Raw genomic sequence first — 6911 nt, forward strand, 5'->3', positions numbered from 1 at the left:
ACTCATACTTATTCATTTTTAACCCCATTCTCGATAATCCGGCATTTTTACAAACTCGGCCACCCTTCGGTTCACTATAGGCCGAGTTTTCGGGACTGCACTGTATCAAAGAATTAATTTTAAAAAAAAAATAAATAAAAATTCCCCTAATGAGATATAGTTCACCACGGATTCAACAACGGGGTCAAACCATAAGCTCTCCCACCAGTGGTGAGCACTCTGCTACTTTGCAACAGCTCCTCTACCTTTTCCAGATACACACATGTTCATGTTTTAAATTGTATCTACACAGGTTTACCAGACAGCATTCACAATGCGGTCCTATAATTAAGCCTACACCTGAAACAGTGTCGGTCAAGAACGTGCGTTGAGAGTGAGTCCTGGGGGTTCACGTCTCTTGAAATCCCGAATTTAATAATAAAAAAAAAAATGTCCAATTTTAGGATGATTTTAGAAAATTTTAATATATAAATTATTCTCATATTGAATTTGGACCGCTCCCGAAAAAAAAAAATCCTGTGTATGTCCAGGTGCCGGATTATACGAATATATGTAAGCATTTTTATGTACTGTACATTTATAGGAATTCTTGTATTATACAGCACAGGCTGTATACAGGAATTTATCTCAGGAGAGGTCCAAATTCAACATGAGATTAAATGGTTATCCCTAAAATTAAACTAAATTTACACAAAATTCCGGATTTGATGGGTCCTGTCCCCTAGGATCCCCACCCTGCGTACGTCCATTACACAAGTGATCATTGTTTTTAGTTTAACGTCCCAATTTCATGCATAGAGGCTAAGGAATGCAGTAATAATAATGATAATAAGAATGGCGGAATGGGAAAAGTGAGGAGAAACAAGAGAACCCCGAGAAAATTCGCGCACCAGAGGTATGCGTTCTATAACTGAGCCAATGCCTCCTTCTTTCAGCAGGCCACAATGTTACACTTTGATCTTTTCAATCCCATCTCGCCCTGTGAGCCTCTATTAGTCTCCCGTTCCAGAATTTCTGTGTCTGTGAGTATATAAATCTGTCCTGAATAATAGTAAGTCCTTATACAGACACAAACATCTACCATACTTCGGACTTCTCAATTCCTAAAGTTCAATGAAATATTTTGTGATATATGGTTACTGTTCTTGTCGAGGGTGTTATAAAATAGAGCATCTGCCTATACAACAAAATGGTGAAGCACAATGTTTTGAGCCAACATTCATGACAGAAACGAGGGTAGCCAATCAGACGTGCCGATGCTCGGTTTTTTTTTTTTTTTTTTTTTTGCTTCATTGTGTTGTATTGTATTGTATTGTATTTATTTTCATCCTTTTTCATACAAATTGTTCACAACGTGAACGTATGAGTTGGATATACGGAGTTAGTATAATGAAGATACATGTGGGCAGATCCTCTATTTTATAACATCCTTGGTTCTTTTTCTATTTTGAAATCATTAAAATGACACAATGTAGGTTAGTTTTTTTTAACTTTAAATCGACAAATTTCCTGCACACTAGTGCCATCTATTGATGTAAGATAGGCAGCCTACATAGCGGAGCTGCGAGCGTTTACTACACTGCCGGAAATAAAATTGCAACACCATGAAATTGTTTTCCAATTAGAACCATATTTATTTCATAAACAGTAGACAGTACATAGTAAGGGTATCTATGAAATGATTGTAACATCAGCTCCATATTACACTCCCACTCCTACATTAAAATGAAATGAAATCTCTGAGTTTTACGTCCCACGGTTATGCCGGTTAGGCTAAAGGAGACGGTGATTATGAGAGATGAATGAAATGGTGGAATGAAGAAAGTGGGAGGAAACGGGAGAACCCCGAGAAAACCCACGAGCACGGTGTTTGTCCACCACAAAGTTCACTTGGCGGGGGCTGGGATCGAACCCGGGACCCAAAGCACCAGAGGTGAACGCTCTACCACACTCCTACATTAGTACCGTTTTTGTGGTTAACAGCAATCAGTGATGCCAACCTGAAACAATATGAAATCCCATGTCGAGAGGCAAAAAATCCCATTTTACGTGTATTTCCCACATTATACTAATTAAAAGTATGCTGTAATATTAAAAATTAAATTTCTTTGTGTTGGTCACTTTTTGCAATATCTAAATGAATAAGCCGTAAATTTCGATCTTCTCGAAAAATCCCATATATGCTGCTTATTATCCCTTTTCGAGAAAATAAGGTCAAAAACTCCCACGATATGGGATTTTCCTCACAGGTTGGCATCATTGACATCAATGCACGCACAGATTCTTGCATACATTCGATCATAGAGATGACGGATACTAGGAATGGGCACAAGTCGAGTCGAATCGAGATTTAAGCCTGTCTCGACTCGACTCGAATTCGAACGTCTCGAAATTCGAGTCGAGACAAAATATACGGGTTAAAATATACGCACACATCAGCCAGACCATTATGACTACCTACCTAATTGTCAGTATGTCCACTTTTGGCACGAAGAGTTGGCACCACATGTGCACACACAGGTCCCGTAAATTCCGCAGAGGAGGGCGATGCACCCTGACGTCACGTTTAATCACATCCCAGATATGTTCGATTGGGTTCAGATCCGGCGAGTTGGGTGGCCAGCACATCACTTGGAACTCGTCGCTGTGTTCCTCGAACCACTCCATCATACTCCTGGCCTTGTGACATCGTGCATTATCTTGTCGAAAAACGCCACTACCGTTATGAAGGAGTGTACGTAGTTTGCAAGCAGTGTGCTATACACCTCGGCCGTGATGATGCCTTGCTCGAGCTCCACTAGACACATGCATGCTCACGTGAATGTTTCCCAGATAATAATTAAGCCACCGCCAGGTTGTCTCCGTCCCGCAGTACAGGTGTCAAGGAGCTGTTCCCTTGGAACACGACGGATTCGCACACTCCCATCGTCATGATGAAGAAGGTATCGGGATTCATCAGACAATGCAACGCTCTGCCACTATGCCAAGGTCCAGTGGCGATGGTCACGTATTCATTTCAGTCCTAGTTGCCGATATCGTGGTGTTAACATTCGCAAATGAATAGATCGCCGGCTGTGGAGGCCCATTGCTAGAAGTGTTCGGTGCACTGTGTGTTCAGACTATTGTTGTGAAGGCCTAGGAAAAAACGGAAATTTTGGGTTTTAAAAAACTGTTTTTACGGTTTTCCCGAACTTAAAAAAACGGAAAATTTGCGTAAAATCGAAATTTTTGAATATTTTATTATACCAGGCTTTCAAAATTAAAACTATTTTGTATTTACTAGTTTAGAGTTAAGATAATTGAGTACTTATGTTCTTTGTGTTAGAATAGGGAAATTTGTGCACAACTCATCCAAACACTTTAAAGTTAGCACAGTGATAAATTAGAGTTATGTCTACAAAACAAACTAATATATAATCCTAGTTAGCTTAATTAGTGTAGACGCATTAAAATTATCTTGAGCAATCTTATGAAGTTCCCCCTTGATGACAGGGAAGTGTTAAAATAACGGGGCCAGAATCATTTTAGTTAATATGTTAAATCAAACATATATTTTTATAGAGATATCTTTCTTGTGCTATGTAAAATTTCCGAAATTTTGAATCTATTAGAAAGAAATCATTTGTTCGGAAATATTGGCAAAAACCGGAAAATATAATTTAAAACTATTTCTTGGCCTGATGCTAGTAATCGTACTTGCTGTAACATGTTTGCAGCATATATATACAATTTATTTCGGTAACAGAAAAAGCACTTAAAACAACAGGTTTTAATTCTACTTTTAGTTTTCTGCTTTCTGGTAAAATCCTTCCTCTTTATTATTTGTATATTTTTCGAATAACTCTAAAAGAGATGTGATATTATTTACACAATCACACATATACCGCACAAGTGAGTAAAAATTTGAGCAACGAGAAATGTATTAAAATGATAAGTATGTGAAACTTCCGTTCGTTATTATTACAGACTAGCAGAATGCCCGTTCTTCGCACGGGGAGAATACGTTTCATTTTGAACACAAAGGGCACCAAAACTGTCACCAATTAACTTATGGAGCCCCAAAACTATGAATTCGACATTAATATCGGTAATTGTCAATTATCTTTACATGTCACCATCTCCCCTTAGAGTACCAATAGGGCTGAATTTGGATTTAAACGGCCGATCACTGTTCATCTCAGCGATCCCGAAAACTATGAATTTTGTTTCCAAAAAGGAATTACAGAAATCTTCCCTGGTCGTTCTCAAGTCTCGACAATGAAACGAGAATAAAGAATCGAAAGGTTCGGTTGTCTCGTCTCAAAATCCTCGTGGACATCCAGAGAATCGCTCAAACCGTGACACACAGAAACAATATGAACACATGAGACGAAGAGACATTAAATAAAATAATAATAAACTTATTTATTAGATACACTACATAAAAAAGAAAATTATACAGAAGAAAACAATCACAACACGAAACACTCGTATAGGTGTTAATAATTCACTACTTTGATAAACACTACAAAAGTACATTTCACATTCCATCGACACTGAATAGCCCTTGTAAATTTTTATAAAATATATGCACGAACAAAATTTTATATTTCGAAGATCACTGTATGAATTTTTCTCACACCACTAAATGATGCACATTGGGGTCAAAACTGTGAGGTAACACTGGGAATAATCCCACGAAGTGGATTTTCGGCTGCAGCTATACTGATCCAAATAAAATTTTACAGCGGCATTCCACTAGAATAAACGCTTGCAGTCGCAATGTAGAATCGAAAGGGTTGATTGGAACCTATGACTATGACTATCTATCACATAGTCAAAAGACCGGAGAATTAACTGAATAGGGCTGGTCACTAATGAAGTCTTTGGGCGACTATGTTACAACGTATGCCTCTTCACATAACTATACTATAACGAACAGAACAAGTACAGTTTCTACGTAGACATGTGGAGAAAGACTCCTCGAGTTGAGATGTTCGGAGTAAAAATTGGACTGACCAACTGTTCAATGTTGGTAGTTCATTTCAAAATGAAATCTGGTTTAAACAACCTACATGGTTTTACGCTGTTCTACTTCTTGGCGTGAAGTTTGACACCGTTCTGAAATGTGGACTGGAATCGTTACTCAACTGTAACCTAAATAGCAACGCATGGATACAGGCCTCCCTTCCAGTTGATTCTGGAGGTCTTGGTATTCGTCGGGCTGTCGGTTTGGTGTATCCTTCATTTTTAGCGTCGTTCTATGGCTCCCGGCATACCATTGAGATACTCCTCAACCAACTGAATGAGCCTCACATAGAATATGACGTCCAAGACTGCATATCTGACTGGTCTAACCTAGTTGGTTTAAGCCCTCCTGAAATAACGGGCAGAAGTTCGCAATCAATTTGGGACAAGCCAATCATCAAATTACATCAATCAGTGTTATTACAAGAAGCAGACAGTCAAGAGGATAAGGCTAGACTTCTCGCCTCCTCATCAGCAATTTCAGGTGCTTGGCTACAGGCATTACCTTCACACACCCTAGGACTGCACCTTCCAAACGAAAGTTTTCGTATTGCAGTTGCACTTCGCCTAGGAGTAGACATCTGTGAATCACACAACTGCTCTAAATATGGTGCATCAGTCAAGCAGAATGGTCTACACGGTCTGTCTTGTATAAGTAGCTCTGAAAGACATGTGAGGCATTCAAATGTGAATGACATTATCTGGAGAGCACTCACATCGGCGGAAGTTCCATCTGTTCGTGAATCTGTTGGGTGTAACAGATCTGATGGCAAAAGATCAGATGGCATGACGCTGGTACCATGGAACAGGGGAAGGATTCTTCTCTGGGATTTCACCTGCTCTGACACTTTTGCGTCATCTAATCTCACTCTTTCTTCATCTCGAGAAGGAGCTATTGCAGCCCGCAGAGAATGCGAGGAAAGAAGAAAATATAAAGATCTGCTCAACAGATACATGTTCGTGCCCGTAGCCATTGAATCGAGTGGCATTTGGGGCCTCGAAGGGCTCAATTTCATCAAAGAAGTAGGCCAACATATAGCACACCTTACTGGTGACAAGCGGGCTACTACTTTTCTGATACAACGTATCAGCATAGCAGTTCAGCGAGGAAATGTGGCTTCCATTTTAGTTACATTACCTTCTGGAAAATTATTAGAAGAAGTTTTTCTTTTATAACTAACTGTTCAGAATTTGCTGTTTATCAGTCTGTAAAAAAATGTCAAATATGTTCCAATTTATAGATAAAAAAATTAATACATCATATAATAAAACCTACATGAATATGCAAATGAAATGTCGAATGAATTTGTGTTAATTCACAGTTCACTGGCCACAATGCAGAAGGCGAGACTACTTCAAGCCTGAGAAACTTGATATAAGAAGGTGCTTGGGAATATCGATCGACGCCAGACAGTCGCTCAATGCATCTGGGTTGTTAGTATTTCCATAAGTAATTAAAGAAAACACTTAATTCAGTTCCAAATAATTATATAACATAGTTTATGCATATTAAGGAAGCAACACTGAATTGCCTAAATATTCGAAGCACGATTCCCACACATATAGTTCAGAAAATGAATCTAGCCTTTGTTAGTCACTAAAATCTTTCCTCTGTTAAACAACGTTTCGCACATATGCATTGGTGAACGATGAAATGTTCTTTTATTCTTACTCGAGAGGAAAAGTCAAGTTGTTAGCGGTTCCCATCGAAGAAAAGAAATGAATTTTGCAGGCCACTCCCGTAATTTGGTTCCACAGTCTAATTCTTTGTAGCAAACGTTTCAGAAACCTCCACATGAAAGGGTCCAGTGACAGCTTGACGCTGGGCACAAATTACGGGTGAATAATTCATTTCCTGAGGTAAGAAAAAATAACCGATTTTTTAAAAATTTTTGATTGGCGAA

Source organism: Thermobia domestica, chromosome 8, assembly GCF_964235325.1.
Source record: "Thermobia domestica chromosome 8, izTheDome1.hap1.1, whole genome shotgun sequence".
Classification (NCBI taxonomy): Eukaryota; Metazoa; Arthropoda; class Insecta; order Zygentoma; family Lepismatidae; genus Thermobia; species Thermobia domestica.